Here is an 18,581-nt window from a genome sequence, read left to right as displayed (position 1 = left end):
TGAACTATAATGCTTTTTTTCTGAAGCCAAAATGTCTCCATGAAGCAACAAATCACTGCATTTATTATTGGGTCAGCTGATAACACAGAAGGAAAGTGTTAAGAAAACTGAATTTGTTAGATAGGCTAGACAATCCAGTCAACAACCCAGAAAGGGCTGTTTCATCCTGTCCATCTTCCTCTTCCCAGCAGGGCTGTGTGTCACTCTTACCAGGAACAGAACAGTTAGCTGTGATTTTTAGTCTTCAGAGACTATTTCTACAACCACCTATGGAAATTCTGTCCATGTTTCATAAATCCATCAGCAAGTTTCCTTACTGTTAGACCTAAACTGTTCGATTTAATTGCACTATGACTTGGATCAGCTCTGTAAAGTTTAGATCAAGGGTTGCAAACTGGCAGACTGTGGGCTCAAACCAGCCTACAGACATACTTTGTTTTGCCTGCACTGACAAAGATATTTCAATAGTTGCCAACATTTAAAAATAGGGATCTTCATATTAAAAATCCAGCTCTTGTTGAATTAAATTTTCTAAAAGGGTTTGCTTATAATCAGAATTGTCTCGTGTTTGAAAGTTTGCCAGTCACTTATAAAACCTTCTGAACTTGGTGTTTTTTTGAAGAAAAACTTATGATGTTAACTACCAATTCAATTTATTTCTACATTTCTATGAATGTAGTTATTTAGACTGTCTTCAAATATAATGACAAAAAGTTGTCCATAATATCCTTTTATTATCACAATCTGTACATATCTATAGTCATTTTTCTCTTTTCATTCCTATTATTGTTGACCTATAGCTTTTCTTTTTCGTATGGGATAAATTTTACCTGAACTGAACCAATTTTTTGTTTTTATTATCTCTATTGTTTCTTTATTTGCTATGTATAATTATTGAATTAAGCTCTTTTCATTTCTAAACTGCTATTTTTCACTGGGTATGATATGCTAGATTTATTCTTAAATTTTTGAAGCTGGACTCTTAGCTCCTTGATGTTGATCCTTTCTTTTCTGATATAAGCTATTGATTTCTGAGTATAATTTTAACTGTACCTCACAAGTCTGGTGCTTTCAGTTTTCAGTGCTAAATAATTTTAAATTTACATTATGATTTTTTTTTCTTTGACCCATGAGTTGTAGTGGGTTTGGCAAACTAGCATTCATCATCCATGCCAAACCTCTTTCGAGTTGCCTTCCAACCCTCCAGAGCATGGACAGATAAAGCTTCATATGTCAGTCTCCCATACTTCATGTTCAGACTCCCTGAATGTGAATTAGGTTCTTTCACTGGATGCACCTACCCATGGATTGAAAGAAGGAAAAGGAGTAAATATCATCAGGACGATCTTTTAAGATGGTGACATGGAAGGATCCTGAGCACCACCTCCCACCCTACCGCCCCCTGGACACATGGAGCAACGCCCTCTGAAAGAAATTTGGAATCTACCTAAGCAACTGCAGGCTTCCCTGGTGACTCAGAAGTAAAGAATCCACCTGCAATTCAGGAGACACAAGTTTGATGCCTGGATTGGGAAGGCAACCCTCTCCAGTATTCTTGCCTGGCAAATCCCATGGACAGAGGAGTCTGGCGGGATACAGTCCATGGGGTCACAAAAGAGTCAGACATGACTTACTGACTAAACCACCACCACATAAGCAACTCCTCCTCACTGGGCAAACAAGAAAATAGCCACATCAAAACATGCAGGAAGGGCTGAGACACACTCCCATCATAAACCCTGCAACAGTGCCGTGCCATACAATTGGAAAGAACCCCTAACTCCCAGCTTCTCCCTGAGGAGTGAAGAGTTTGGAACCCATATTGAAAGTCTCCCACCTAACGGACAGGTCCCCCAAAATACTTAGCTCTGAAAGCCAACCAACAAGGTTTGCATGCATGAAACCCGCAAGACTACAGCCAGCAAAGCAGCTATTATTAAAGGTGCAAGCACTCACCACGGCTATGCCCTCAGGGATTAGGGCAGAAAGAGCTGGCAGAAAGAGCCATCTCCCCATCTTTCCCTGAAAGGGGTCTAATTTGCAGACTTCAAAAGCTGCTGCCTGAGCGTCAGACTTCTAACTCTGCACACATCTGTGATTATCAACAGAGATCATGTGAAACCTCCCCTGTCCTTTCCCCTTGCCCACTTCAGGTCACCAGTAGCTCCCTGCAAGGAGTTTGTATACAAGTCTGGTGCCCCGGTTTTTGCTGCCACTGCCTGAGAAACAGCTCCCCAGATCGCCAGTCTCTCACAGCAATGGGGATTGATTCAGGAGTCCCGGAGATCTATAGCAAATTAGAGGTTTACAATGGACTCAGAAGTACTCTTCCAGGCCTGTACATCCAGGCCCAGGGCAGAAGAACAAACAAAAATGCCTGTTTCACAGTTTCTCCGTGGAAGGGGACTAACTACTTATTTTCTAAGCTGTTGCCTGAAGGTCCAGCTTCCAACTGACCTGCATCTAGGTACTGACTGCAGTCTTCCCTTTGGAATACTTAAAAGTCTTGACACATCCTTAACTAGTAGGAGCCACTAGGAATAAAGAAGGAAATTTGGACAGTCTCAAAGGTTTGAGACACAACCAGGGGCAAAGGCCAGGCCGCTTGACAAGGTTCACCTCCTACATAAAACTACTCTATCAAGACTGGGAAAAGTCCAGTCTTGAAGTCCTAACCCTGGTTGTCCAGTGGTTAGGACTCCACGATTCCACTGCAGGAGGCACAGCTTCCATCCCTGGTTGGGGAACTATGAATAAGATCCTGTATGTCACTCGGTGCGGCCAAAAATACCCAAAACAAAGCCCCCAAACCAAATGACAAGTCAAGTGGCCAAGGCTCTTCCACCAATAAATTTTACAGAAAAGAATGGAGGGGGAACCTGTAGATTAAAAGTGATGTGACATACCACATAAACTTCCAAATGGCAGATACTACTAAATGACGGTGTCTAGATTTATACACTGACATGACAAACTAGAAAGAAAGGAGACATATGTGAGGAAGTAATTACTATAGAAAGCAGTTGTGTTTGGATGTTTGTTCACACAAGGTGGATATTCACTTTGGAATAATTCATTAAGCTAGACTTTTGTAGTTTTGTGCATCAGGTTTCATTTCACAATAAAAAGATAAAATGGAAGGGGGGAATGATTCCTATTTCAAAACATGATCTTATTGCATAGCATTTATTGATCCAACCCCACATGAACTATTTGCTAGATCTCAGGATTAGTCTCTAAGAAACCTAAAACAATCTCATTCCACTATTTTACAAACACATGGATACATAAATAAACATAAACTATTTTATTCTTGTGTATATATATCTGGATGTGTGTATCTATATAGTTAAGAGTAACAATAAGTAGACTCAGTTTATCAACCATGAATATCAAATAATACCTGAATATGGAATAAAGAGGGAAAAGAGAAGTACATTCCCACAATAGAGTATATCACAGTCTGGTACTCTATTCTCTGGACACACCTGACCACTCTCCAGTTCCAAAAGTCCGTTCCTCCATTCTCTCCTCTGCGGAGACCTTGTGCCTATAGTTCATTGTCATTGGAACACTCCCCTCTTCACAACCTAGGTGCATTTGCTGCTTGTCCAAGACCTCTCTGATCTCTAACTGAACCTGAGTGCTCCCTTATCTGAGTCCCATCATGGTCTGGTACTCTCTCATGCAATTTATTTTGAATTGCCTGGTTTTGTAATTGCCTCTCCTCCTCTTAGATCATGTGATTATAAACTCACTGCAAACAGAAACTGTATAACTCATTCTATGTGTCCCTTTAAGAATGAGCACAATATCTTCTACAGTATCACCATCAATAAGCTTTTTTTTTTTTAGTACAAGAAATTTACTATCTTTTTCCTTGGTTGATAGTTCAGCTAAAAAGCAACTGTCTTCACCAGTAGCTTGTTAACACTGAAGATGCCCATTCTGTGTTAACATAGCACTGATTTTACTTAGTGTTCAGTAGTAAGTCACAAAAGTCTGTAACCTGTATGTCAGTTTCTCATAGTCCAAAACAAAGTTATCAGGAATTCACCAAAACCTCTAGGAAGCTGTTACCTCCAGTGGTGCTGGCAGCAACCTTCCAGCAGAGGGCAGAAGAGGGCTGAGAGAAGGGCAGTGACCTGCTGGAAGGCTCCAGCACGCCTTTGTGAGCTGAGTGAGGGACGTGGACCCAGGTGGTTTAGTTGCTAAGTCGTGTCCACCTCTTGCTACTCCATGGACTGTAGCCCACCAGGCTCCTCTGTCCATGGGGTTTTCCAGGCAAGAATGCTGCACTGGGTTGCCATTTCCTTCTCCAGGGCATCTTCCCGACCCAAGGATCAAACCCTGGTCTCCTGCAATTGCAAGCAAATTCTTTACCAACTAAGCTACCAGGACATGGACCCAGGGGAATCTCCCATTTCAAGGCAGAAGTTTTCCAGAGCTAGAGAACAAGCAATGCTAGAATGCCCCCACGAGCCTCTTAGATCTCAAAGCAGTCATAGACCTGATGTGATCTGTACTTTTTCAAAGTTAGACTAAGAGGGATGCAGACTGGGTGGGGGTATAATAGAGGGCTCGGTTTCCTCTTATGTAACATCCTGAAGCAACCCTCTTGCAGACTCAAAATCTGCCTCCTGGGAAACCACCCCGCTTCTAAATGCTGCCTTTGCCTGGGAATTCCTCCCAGGGGCAGTTTCCCCCATGCTAAGAATGGGACCAGCTCTTAAAGCAGGCTTATGTTTCCTTCCATGGACTGCCCTCTGCCTTACCTAATTCTGGTCAGCAGGTTCTCTGCAGTTACAGGCTGTCCCATCCGGGCTTTGAAAGAAACCATTATTTTCAGGCCCAAATAATGTGTATTAGCACAATTTTTCCATATTTCAAGGAGTACATATTTAGAAGAGAGATTCTGCGACAGTTCTACCTTAAGCATTTGTCGTACAAGATGAGCTTTTTTTATAAGAAGTCCATCTCTAGTCATTGGGGGTCCCTGGGTCTCACTGCTCAAGGTTTACCCCACCCCACAGAAAAGTAGAGGGTTCCTTCTAGAAACTGCAATGCCAAGCATATCTGCAACTTTGGTGGTGGTTTAGTCACTAAGTCGTGTCTGACCCTTGCAACCCCATGGACTGTAGCCCTGCCAGGCTCCTCTGTCCATGGGATTTTCCAAGCAAGAATACTGGAGCAGGTTGCCAGTTCTTTCTCCAGAGGATCTTCCTGACCCAGGGATCGAATCCGCGTCTCCCACATTACAGGTGGATTCTTTACCACTGAGTCACCAAGGAAGCCATCTGCAACTTTAGCCACTGTCAAAAGAATTTCAGGGGCCCAACCATTTGTGGACAGAGGGGACAGGGGCATGACAAATAAGAACCTTCTGCTCCTGTGCTGGCTCTCCTTGATCATCTGTATTGAGACCTGCCGCACTCTGCTCTGAGGGTGAACATGGGGAGGACCCTGGCTGACCAAGTGCAGCAAAAGAACCATCTTGTTGAGCAGAGTTCCCAGGACACTGTTTTAACACCTTCCAGTTTTTCAAAAGTCTACCTTGATCCTGAAGTCTCTGGAACACTATGAAGTGTGGACTTTGCTGTGAAAAGCAGAGCTTTTAGAATATCTGAGATGGATCTAGCTTCTCCCCCTCTTTAGCAACAGACCTCAGGGCAATGTGCCAGGTTGTTTATAAAAATAAGTACATAAATAAAACAACTATTTATTTATGTGTATGTAAATAAATTAGCTAACTACTCTGAACCTCTTGTGAAGATCGGATGATTACAGTATAGTGTGTGCCCAGTCATGTCCGACTCTTTGTGACCCCATGGGCTGTAGCCCACCAGGCTCCTCTGTCCATGGGATTTCTTAGGCAAGAATACTGGAGTGGGTTGCCATTTCCTCCTCCAGGGGATTCTTCTGGCCCAGGGACCAAATCCGAGTCTCTAGCATCTCCTGCATTGGCAGGCAGGTTCTTTACCAACTTTGCTACCTCTGAGCCTCTTGTGCAGATCAGATGTCACTAAAGACAAGTACAAGCTTTGGGGTGAGGCCTCTTGGAAGCCGTGTCTGTCCCTCCCCTCATCCAGTCCCAGCTTAAACAGGGACACCATGGCTGAAGGTCCAGCCCTGGTCTTGTGAGCCCAGTAGTGGGGCAGAGACAAGAAGAGCTTGGTCACTGAGGACCTCTGCAGCCACCATACCAGCCCTGCTCTTCCCTCCATCTGTTACTTGAGAAAAAATGAACCCCTAATTTTCTTGGGCAGCCCCTGCTGTAAACTGCAGAAGGCAACACTGACTGATGTTACACAAACATCACCACCAGACACTGAGGACAACTAGATAAAAGATGCCCACTTGTGTTTCCCCAATCCAGACAGAATCTTCCGGCTTTATTTTCCCATATTGCATGCAAACAACCTTAGCCACAACCTTTAAGGTTTAGGTGGGGGGCGGGGTTTCACGCTAAAACTAGAAGGAGGCCCACATTTAGCAGCTGGTCAGAGGCCAACATGTGGAAGTAAACCTGTAACAGGTGTGTAAGTATGATACTTGTTACATGTATAATATGAGTGACGCTTGATCCCAAATACTGATTCTAATAGAAACCCATTAATCTACCCCCATTCCTGACAAGTGAAAGGAAACATCCTAATGATGTGCCTTCTCCTTTTATTCTAATTATAAAAGTAATATAAAAACTCAAACAACTAGAAAAATCTGCAGATACAAATGCAGAAAACAGAGGGACATAAAAAGCACAAATAATTCCAACCAGAGACGATAACTTTTATGCCATGGAAATAACCTCTTGAACCTTTTGAGACAGACAATTGCCCACACATGCATTTACTGTTAGATGGGATCAGAGCAGAGGTGTAACTGTGCCATTGTACTTGTGTGATTATGTAACGAACCCCTGCTCAGCGCATCGCAAACATATTTCCATTTTAGTGCAACAAGTGCAGCTGCCTCTGTCCAGGTACTGGACCTAGAACTGTGCCTCCTATACAGCTACCTCCCTGTTTCTAGAAGGGCTTCCGAGGTAGTGGTAGCCTTCGGGGAATGGCCCCGAAGCCAGGACAGCCAAAGCCACTTCTCTGGCAAGCTTTGGGGGAGGGGCAGGCTGGCTGCCCCCGGGCGTCCCCCGACCCAGCCATTGGACTGGCCCAGGATCACATCTCTCCTCTCCTCCGGGCCCTCAGCCCCCTCCAGTGAGCTCCAGGGCATTATACAAACATATATACATACATGCAGACACAAACACACACTCATTCACTCCTCCCTGTCTTTCTCTCTGTCTCTGTCTCACTGCTAGCCAGTCTCCCACAGATATCATACTGCTCTGTTCCACGGGGCTCTTTCATTTTCGTTCCCTAGTTTTCAGCCAAGAATATAAACCATTTTTCCCCTCTGTACTGCTGAGGGTCAGATGATATTAGACCATCCTGCTGCTGACTGCGCAGAGGAAAGCCCTCTGCATCTAGAAATCCAGGAGGAATGTCCATCTGCCATCTTCCCGGTGGGCCTCAAAGCCATGGGAGGGAAGAGGAATTCTTCTCAAGAATAATGGCAGGCTCACTTCAGCAGCACATATACTAACATTGGAACAGTACAGAGAAGATTAGCATGCTCCTTGTGCAAGGATGACACACAAATTTGTGAAACATTCCATATTTTTATGGAAGCAACCTAGATGTCCACTGACAGATGAATGGATAAAGAAGTCGTGGTACAGATATACAATGGAATACTACTCAGTCATTAAAAGGAATGCATTTGAGTCACTTCTAATGAGGTGGATGAACCTAGAGCCCATTATACAGAGTGAAGTAAGTCATAAAGATAAAAACAAATATCATATATTAACACATATTTATGGATACTAGAAGGATGGTACTCACAAATCTGTGTGCAGAGCTGCAATGGAGATGAAGACATAGAGAACGGACTTATGGACAAGGCTGGGGGAGAAGCGGGAGAGGGTGAGACGAATGGAGAGAGTAGCATGGATGTATACACGCTATCAGATGTAAATAGATAGCCAGTGGGAATTCATTGTACAACTCAGGAACTCAAACTGCAGCTCTGTAATAACCTAAGGGGTGGAAATGGTGGGAGGTAGGAGAGAGACTCGAGAAGGAAGCAACCTATGTACACCTATGGTTAATTCATGTTGATATATCACAGAAATCAAACCGATGTTGTAAACCAATCATCAATCAATTAAAAATAAATAAATATTAAAAGGAAAAAAAGAAGAAGAATGGTTAACATTTACCAAGCACTCACTCTACGCCCGGAACTTTTCATATATTATCTCATGTAACTCTCACGAACACCCATGATGTAGGTAGTACTATTATCCCATTCTACTGACGAGGATGGACTTCTCAGGTGATGCTAGAGGTAAAGAACATGCCTGCCAAGAGAAGCAGGTGGGTTCGATTCCTGGGTCGGGAAGATCCCCTAGAGGAGGGCATGGCAACCCACTCCAGTATTCTTGCCTGGAGAATCCCATGGACAGAGCAGGCTGGCAAGCTACAATCCATAGGGTCGCAAAGAGTTGGACATGACTGAAGTGACTTAGCATGGATACAAATTGAGGATGGGTAAATTAACTAACCATTCCAACATCGCAAGAGTTGGACATGACTGAAGTGACTTAGCATGCATACAAATTGAGGATGGGTAAATTAACTAACCATTCCAACATCACATGACTAGTAGTTGGTATACCCGAGAACTGAACCCCCAAACCTGACTTCAGAGCTCGTTCTCTCTCCAGGGTGCAGTCCCCAGAGGAGGATGACCTCTTTGTCAGCTATCCATTTCTAGAGGTCATGACTTGTCCTAAAAATTCACCAGCTATTTCAAATTCAATTTCTATACTTCAGCCTGCTCTGAGAAGTAGAATTTAGCAACTGTGGGGATTCCAAACACCGAACTTGCATGAGCTCAAACCAGATCTTTATTTAAGCCATGGATAGCAAATTCTTTGGAAAGGACCAACTAGGAATTTAGATAAATCACTTCTGAACACATAGCCCAGGAAAGACTAATAACCCCACGATCCTTATTCCAAAAGGGAAGTTCAGGTGTGAGGCTTGTATAAAGTGTCAAAATCTGAGCCAAGGCATTCCTGAAGTAATACAGAGGAAGAACTTGAACAGCTGGATGTCAAGGTTTAGTATAAAGGTACTAAGAAACATATTGGTACAAGAATAGAAAAATAGAGCACTGTGTATACTGGAGATCTCTCAAGCCACACATGTAGGGACTCTTGGCTCAGGATGGAGGTAGCTCATGGGGAAGGACCATGTTTTAACATTTATTATTTTGTTTAGTTGTGGCTATGCTGGGTCTTTGTTGCTGTACAGGTTTTTCTCTAGTTGTGGAGCTTCTCAATGCAGTGGCTTCTCGTGTTGTGGAGCACAGGCTCTGAGGCATGCAGGCTTCATTAGTTGTGGCACGTGGGCTCAGGAGTTGCAGCTCTTGGGCTCCAGAGTGCAGGCTCAATAGCTGTGGCACAGAGGTTCGTTGCCGTCGGCATGTGGGGTCTTCCTGGATCACAGATTGAACCCTGCGTCTCCTGCTCTGGCAGGTGGACTCTTTACCACTGAGCCACCGGGGAAGCCCAGGACCATTTTTTAATAAACCTGATGTTGGAGGGAAGAAATGAAGCCTTTCCTGTATCTCACACCACATGTAAAAACATTTCCCAGAGGACTTCACATCCAATGACTAAAGGCAACTGAGGAGAAAATCTAGAAGAATATCTTTTAGACCTCAGGTTATGAAAAGTTCCTTAAACAGGTCATAGATATATAGATATACTGATAAACTGGACATTACAGATAAGAACATAAGCTCACCAAAAGACATTCTTATAAAAGTGAAAAGGCACACCACCAAGTGGGAGAAGATATTTTCAACTGTTGACATAGAATGTCACCTGCCATATCAGTAGGGCTATCAAGCCATCAGCCACTACCACTGCCTAAACGGTGCACCCTTAGGGGATACAGGATGGGAGAAAAAAAAACACAGGATATCGGCCCTAGATAGTTAAGGTTCTTATTAAAAAAAAAAAAAAAAAAAAAAGGTATCAGTGAGCCTGGACTCTTGAATCTTCCCCAACACAGAAAAGTACTAAATTCATTAACTTGAGATGTCTATTTTTGATTAACAGAAATCTTTTGATGTTCTGACTACCTGGTTTTTCTTGCAAACACCCCTAAATATCCTGATTCCTCCCTTACCTCTTTGAAACAGTCCCTCAGAGCTATCTGAGACATTGCCTTCTGGCCTAAAGAAGTCCTCAGTTTTTCCACCCAATAAAAGATAATTCTCAACTCTTTGGTTGTGTATTTTTTTTTCAGTTGATACATCTCATACCAACAATAAGGCACTCCCACATTTCAGTAAGAAAAAGAGAAACACCAGAGTAGAAAAATAGACCAGAGAATTGAATAGGCACATCACCAGAGAAGAAATCTAAATGGCCAACAAATATATGGAAAGGTGTTCAGTCTTACTGGAAATCCAACAGAGGTGAATTAAAACCACAATTAGACTAGTTTAATCAAGCCTTTACACCTAACTTCCAATTTACAAAAAGTATGAGAGAAGAAGAGATGAGACACCAAGAGGGAACATCAGACAAATGCAGAATGTGATGTTTCTTCAAGACAACTGGCCTGGTTAGTGTCATCAAAACAAAAGAGACTAAATATATACTAACCAGGTGCAAAGTATTTGAATGGATCCTTATTCTTTTTAATGAGATATAAAAAACATTTTTGGGTCAATTGAGGACATTTCAATATGGACTAAATATTGTATGATACTATGTAATTATTGTTACTTCTCTTGGTTATTGTGTTTAAACAGTAAAATATCCATCTTCTTAAGACTGTCATATTTAAGAGTGAGTGTTATCATAATTTTTATATTATTCACATACACAAAATAGGTAAAGAATAAATATGCCAAAATAATTACTGACTTAATGGTAGGTATGTGGGTGTTCTGTGTATATTATTCCTTGTACATTTGAAATTTGTAATAAACATTGAGTTAATCTGATAATAAGTTTAGGCTAGAAAAAATCTCATGTCCACATACAGTTATATACCAATGCACACCAAAATAAAAACTAAACTTGCAAAGACTAGCATTACCAAGTATTGGCGAGAACGTGAGGTGCTGAGACCTCCCACACACAGCTGATGGGAGTATAAATCAACAGAATCACCTTGTCATCATCCAGTAAATTTAAAGGAACATTAACCTATGACTTGGTCATTCTACCTCAAGGTATCCAGCCTTCTTAAATGTGTGTACTTGAATACACGGAGACACAGATGAGAATGCTCAGAGCTGATGTAGTGATAAAATCCCCAAACAGGTAAGAAGACAGGTGGATGTGCAAACACCTGTTGACTGCCCAAATACTATACTAGAGTGACAATTAACTACAGCTGTGTGCAACAATGTGCCAGACCCGCACACACACAGTGTTGATAAAAGCAGCCAGACACAAAGAACACATGCTGCATGGGTCCACTTCTGCACACGTAGAGACTCTGACAGAAAAAACGCAAACAACATTGTCCATGGACGTCTATTTACATAGTCAAATTTTAAAGGAAAGCAAAGACGTGACTGACCACAAAAGTTGGGACAGCAATGATCTCTGAAAGGGGGAACTGCAGCGGAGAAGGGATATATAGAAGGGATTGGGGCGGGGTGGGGATAGCAGTGTTTTACTTCTTGACCTGATACATTTACTTTGCAGAAAAATTAAATTGTGTATTATGTTCTATATACTTTTCTCTATGACTGCTATAGCTCACAATGAAGAGATTTAAAATAAATGGCAAAAACTATCTGTAGAAAAATTAAAACCTGGCCCCACATCCCTCAGTGTTATTGGGCAGGACTCCTCTGAACCATGTTTACCTGGGGGAAAATGGCATCTGAAATGAAACCATAGGTCTCTGGGCTCCTCCACGGAAAGCCTTTCCACTGACCTTGCTGAAGAGGGAATGGTTAGCTGTCACCAGACTTTGAGCTTTGGTGTCCAGGAAATAAGCTAAATTTTTTCTTTCAGAATTGTGCCCATCCTACCAGAGAGGTAATTCTCATTCCTCCAGTCTGTACACTCTGTAAGAGAGAATGAAAATCTCCCATATTTGTTACACCCAGGACCTGAAGCCCAAGCAGAACATAGAAGACATCACCACATGGCAGAGGGTGGGGTGCTCAGAGCAAGGTAGTCCTGCCTGGACACTGGGCACCGGGGGTACAGTGACAGGGGCACAGAGCTGGATAACAGATCCGGACCTCCAGCCCAGGCCAGGCACATCATCCATGCTCCCAGAAGGAAAGCTTCTCCATTTCTGTGCCCTTGGAGGTTTTCCTTAATCATTCATTATTACAGAATTTCATTCAGCTGTGAGTAACAGAGCCCAACAGAACCAGGTGAGGTTTTCACTTTCTTTTATTTAACAGTCAATCTTCAGGTAAGTGGTGGTTGGTGTAGAGTCAATGATTGGGGGAGGAGGGGATACCACTACTATCTTCTAGACTTTCTTCATGGCCCCAAACCAGGGCCAGCAATAGGATATATGATGCCTTTGTGTAAGGTACAAACAGTTATCCTACTGAGCAGATGAAGAGTAACAGGATGCACTCACCCCCAGACAGTTTATTGAAAGACACCCCACTAACAAAATTGGGTTTTATAGCTGTACCTACCAGACTCACCAAGGTAATCAAGACATCTCCAATGAACCTCAGGAGTTTTTCATACAGTAATGAAATCTGCATTATATGACGCCTAGAACCTAAATCCTGAAATTAAAAGGACCATCAGCCCAAACTCACACTGACTGCTGGAAATTAAATATTCAGAGGTTCATTTACTGGCAAAATCTAGGCAATCCATCAGACAGGCTCAGAAGATTCATTCTTAAGTTGGGAGTATGGGGAGAGGGGAATGTGGCAGGTGTCCCCTCAGACGCAGGTGCCAAGTTCAATGGCATGGCAGTTTCAGAGCCTGTGGATATGTACCATAGCATGTGCAGGCCCCAGGTAACAAAACTGTTAGCTCTGCTGTGGCATTCACTTTTACACTTTGGTCAGCATCCCTTGATAATAGGAAAAAACAAAAAAAAATCAAGGGGTGGATAGTGGTTTTCATTGCATACAGGTGGAAATGGGGGTGAGGTGGTGGGGGACGGTGTGTGCACAGCAGGTTAGCATTTGAATAAGCATTCTTCCTACATACAACCTGACCACACCAAAGCCTTAATGGGGAAAGATCTGCAAAACAGGCACAGCAACTGCATTTATAAAGTATGAATCAAACTCTGACCTTTATAGCTGCCAGATCATCTACACAAGTTGCAAATTCAGGAAAGTGCATGATATTTTCTCTCCCAAATCTACATCAGTCCCTAAAAAGGACCTCAGAGAAGCCTTGTCTGGGTCTGTTTCTGAAAATCAAAAGACCACCCTCTCTGATTAGATTTTACCCTACTTTAAAAGTTAGGTAAGAATGTTGCTATTTGTTTCATGTTGCCAGAAGAGAGGGAACAGAGACAAGAAACCTCAAACAGCTGCAGCAGGCAGCAGACCATCAGCATCATGGCTGCATCAGGCCTCCCCCAGTCTCATCAGACCAGCCAAGATGGCCTAACCTAGAAGAACACCATGCATGCAGTCGGGTGTACCTATCACTAAGCCTGGGGAACCACTGCTTTTATAGCAAGCAAGTCTGCTCTTTGTCTACTAGGAGACAATATCTTGACTCCCAATGTTAACAACTACATAAACAACCCTGAGAAATGGCTGAAGTAATAGACTGGCCAGATTTTTGCATTCTGGGCACACACAGCCCAGGGTGTGAGCCCAAGAAGACCAGGGAGGACCCTGTCTCCCAACAGTGACCACCTCTGTGGCTAGAAAGTCAAGCCCCCTAATTAATAGCCCCCCTGGAACCTCATGATGCAAGGGAAAGTAGCAATTCCCAAAAGAGAACGTGCAGGCATAAACAAACGCAAAAACAACAGAATCAGATGTGGTCCTACCTTAACCACAGTCCTCTTGCATGCACACTGCAGATGCCGTCAGGAAATGGAGTGTCCACTGCTGTATTTTGGCCGTGAGTCTCTCCAGGAAAACCCTCTGTCAAGCCCTTCGCTCCTACTAAGCTGTGGGAATGGCCTTGCTGCGGCCTCCAGGGGCCGTAGAGGAGTGAGCGCTGCCACTAGAGTCTTCGAAGTGCTCAAATACGACGTGAGAAGCCACAGGCGTCCACCCAGGGAAGTGGGAGCACCGACCTTTATCTTTGGGTTGCAGTACATCAGGGCTGACCAAAACAGCATTCCTATCATCCAGGGTTTGGACGCCTTTCAAAGAGCAACTTCAGCCGTTTTATTGCCGAGTCTCTCGATCTCCAAATTAAACTCAGACGCTGTGCGTGGCTGGGGGCCGGGCGGAGGGCAAGGGGCTGGACAGAAGGCGAGGGGCGGGGGCCCAGGGCGAGGCAGGGGGCAGAAGGCTTCCGCGGCTCAGCTCCAGGTGGCCCGCACTCTGCACTGATTGTGCGCGGTCTCACCAGGCCTAGCTCGTTTGCAGCACGCTGCCCTAAGGACGTTTCTCTCCTGGGAAATTTCTTAGCCTCTGTGGGCCGCCAATGCAGGAGACACGGGTTTGATCCCTGCACCGCACGATCCTCTGGAGGAGGAAATGGCAACCCACTCCAGTATTCCCATGGACAGAGGAGGCTGGCAGGCCAAGTCCATGGGGCTGCAAAGAGTCATGACTGAGTGACTGAGAACGCAGGCGCACACGCAATGACTCAGGCTGGTACCTTACAGATTATGAGAGTTGCCAAAATGTGACAGGGGTGGACTTTATTTAGGTTCAAATTCAGCCACGTTAGTGTATAGAAACAATTTCAAAGTTTCAGAACATAATAATCTCTCTTGTTCTGCCTTCCTTTTTGCTTCCCCTCCTTTATCAGCTCTTACTGATTCTCTTTTCTCTTTCCTACTTGAAATGGCTGAAACCAAAGAGGAAGGGGTAGGGAGGTGCTGTCAGAGTTGGAAACTGTCAGGACTAGTGGAAACAAACCATTTCAGTTTCTTTCCCAATTGCCACCTCAACTCTTGAATTTTAAAAATTTCCTCTGGGGAAATTTAAACATTTCAGCAAAGATTCCCACAGCCCCCAAGATGATACGCAGCATCTTGGCAGCCCTCTAGCAGTGGAGGGAACTAACACCCAAAAAAAGATGTCCTTTTCATTATAGGGGACTGAAATGCAAAAGTAAGAAGTCAAGAAACACCTGGAGTAACAGGCAAATTTGGCCTTAGAGTACGGAATGAAGCAGGGCAAAGGCTAGTAGAGATTTGCCAAGAAAACTCACTGGTCATAGCAAACAGCCTCTTCCAACAGCACAAGAGAAGACTCCACACATGGACATCACCAGATGGTCAACACCGAAATCAGATTGATTATATTCTTTACAGCCAAAGATGGAGAAGCTCTATACAGTCAGCAAAAAAAAAAAAAAAAAAGACTGGGAGGTGACTGTGGCTCAGATCATGAACTCCTTATTGCCAAATTCAGTCTTAAATTGAATAAAGCAGGGAAAACCACTAGACCATTCAGGTAAGACCTAAATCAAATCCCTTATGACTATACAGTGGAAGTGAGAAATAGATTTAAGGGACTAGATCTGCTAGAGTGCCTGATGAACTGTGGACAGAGGTTCGTGATATTGGTCACAAAGGTCAGTTTTCATTCCAATTCCAAAGAAAGGCAATCCCAAAGAATACTCAAACTACCGCACAATTGCACTCATCTCACACGCTAGTAAAGTAATGCTCAAAATTCTCCAAGCCAGCCTTCAGCAATATGTGAACCGAGAACTTCCAGATGTTCAAGCTGGTTTTAGGAGAGGCAGAGGAACCAGAGATCAAATTGCCAATATCCGCTGGATCATCAAAAAAGCAAGAGAGTTCCAGAAAGACATCTATTTCTGCTTTATTGACTATGCCAAAGCCTTTGACTGTGTGGATCACAATAAACTGTGGAAAATTCTGAAAGAGATGGGCATATCAGACCACCTGACCTGCCTCTTGAGAAACCTATATGCAGGTCAGGAAGCAGTGGTTAGAACTGGACATGGAACAACAGACTGGTTCCAAATAGGAAAAGGAGTACGTCAAGGCTGTATACTGTAACCCTGCTTATTTAACTTATATGCAGAATACATCATGAGAAACATTGGGCTGGAAGAAGCACAAGCTGGAATCAAGATTGCCAGGAGAAATATCAATAACCTCAGATATGCAAATGACACCATCCTTATGGCAGAAAGTGAAGAGGAACTAAAAAGCCTCTTGATGAAAGTGAAAGAGGAGAGTGAAAAAGTTGGCTTAAAGCTCAACATTCAGAAAACTAAGATCATGGCACCTGGTCCCATCACCTCATGGGAAATAGATGGGGAAACAGTGTCAGACTTTATATTTTGGGGCTCCAAAATCATTGCAGATGGTGATTGCAGCCATGAAATTAAAAGACGCTTAATCCTTGGAAGGAAAGTTATGACCAACCTAGATAGCATATTTAAAAGCAGAGACATTACTTTGCCAACCAAGGTCTGTCTAGTCAAGGTTATGGTTTTTCGAGTGGTCATGTATGGATGTGAGAGTTGGACTGTGAAGAAAGCTGAGTGCTGAAGAATTGATGCTTTTGAACTGCGGTGTTGGAGAAGACTCTTGAGAGGTCTTGGACTGCAAGGAGATCTAACCAGTCCATCCTAAAGGAGATCAGTCCTGGGTGTTCATTGGAAGGACTGATGCTGAAGCTGAAACTCCAATACTTTGGCCACCTCATGGGAAGAGTTGACTCACTGGAAAAGACCCTGATGCTGGGAGGGATTGAGGGCAGGAGGATAAGGGGACAACAGAGGATGAGATGGCTGGATGGCATCACCACTTGATGGACATGAGTTTGAGTAAACTCCAGGAGTTGGTGATGGACAGGGAGGCCTGGAGTGCTGTGATTCATGGGGTTGCAAGGAGTCAGACACAACTGAGGGACTGAACTGAACTGAACTGAGCAGTGGAGGCCTCCTCACTGTTCTTGTTACCTGTGCTGAGGGGCGGGAGGCAAGTAGCAGACAGTGGACACTGCTGAGCGTGTGGTGTTGGACATGGACTTCAGGTGACCAGTTTCACTCACACTCACTTCTCTGTGTCCTTGTGACCAATGGATTAGATTTCTAAGAGAGCTAGCAAAGATTAAGTACATATGAAAGAAAGAAAGGCCAAGCATGGCCTCCTGAGCGCAATGAATGAGCTATTCTCCAAATTCTAGCCCAGTTCTTGAGCTGGGATGGCACGCCAGTCTGCCTTTCATTACCACACACAGTGATCGATACTGGCTTCCTAAAACAGGGATCAGCTTCCCCGCATTTCCATACAGGGTCAGATAAGGATTTTAGGCTTTTGGACTCTATGGTCTCTGTGACAGTTACTCAACTCTGCCACTGGAGTGGGAAAGTGGCTACAGACAATCCATAATCAAGTGTCCCAATAAAACTTTATTTATAAAAATATCCTGCAGCAGGCAGGATAAGGCCTTCCCGCCATAGTTTGCCAACCTGCCCCATCTAGCAACCACTGGCCACTGTGTTGTAATGGAGTATCAAGGTGCCTCTAGGCTCAGGGGGAGGGTTGTAATCAATTAGCTTTGTTTGCATAGATGCTGTAAGGAGAGTAACAGGTTCTAGATCAATTGTCTACGAAGTAGGCTGTGCTCACCCCGGGATGTGTATAACTTGATTCATTGAGCTATGTGAAAAGAATTAGAATTTCTATTTATTTTTATATTGTCTGTTTTCATATTAGATGGTTGATTTTGGTCTATTTCACCATGGATCCACGGAATTTGCAGTGAGTCAGTCCTATATAATGTGCTAATTAGAAGTCAGACTTACAAATCTCTGAGGAGAGTGGTATAACACATGTGCCCTCAGGTGGCAAGACCTGCCCACTGCCTCTCCCTGCTGGTCTGCTCTGAGCTCTGTGTGTTTTAGGAATTCACCCACGAGGAAAGCAGTGGTTCCTAATTCCTCGAAGACAGTTTTTTTGGGGGGTGTATGGTGGACTTACCACGCTAGAGGAGTCAGTCTTAAAACTGATCATTGGGCTCAGCTACAGGTCAGATCTCAAAGAAAGGGAACACACCATCACCCCTGACCCTGCACATACACATACTTCGTTCACAAGAGCATTGAACAAGCTGTGCTTCCGTGGCTTTTGGTTGTCTCCCTCTTCCTTGGTAATCAGACCTGCCATGGACAGGCGAACAGATTGTACACTGCACAAGGGGCCCATAGGTAAAGTGGTATCATTCAGAGAGTAAATATGGTAGACATATTTATTATGTCAACTTTCTGATGGATGAAAGTGTTGGTCGCTCAGTCCTATCCAACTCTTTGCGACTGCAGCTCGCCAGGCTCCTCTGTCCATGGAATTCTCCAGGCAAGAATACTAGAA

The 18,581-nt window shown here is 43.7% G+C and overlaps 1 non-coding gene across 1 annotated transcript; it reads left to right on the top strand.

Annotated features, from left to right (window-relative positions):
* The first annotated feature begins 7,576 nt into the window (after positions 1-7,576).
* LOC133073163 (U6 spliceosomal RNA) lies at positions 7,577-7,681 on the top strand. Its single transcript, XR_009696872.1, has one exon. It is a non-coding gene; the product is annotated as a U6 spliceosomal RNA (small nuclear RNA).
* Positions 7,682-18,581: the final 10,900 nt, after the last annotated feature.

The sequence above is a fragment of the Dama dama genome, chromosome 18 (genome assembly GCF_033118175.1).
Source record: "Dama dama isolate Ldn47 chromosome 18, ASM3311817v1, whole genome shotgun sequence".
Lineage (NCBI taxonomy): Eukaryota > Metazoa > Chordata > Mammalia > Artiodactyla > Cervidae > Dama > Dama dama.
Note: the sequence above shows the minus strand (reverse complement) of the source record. Positions and strands in the feature narration are given on the sequence as shown.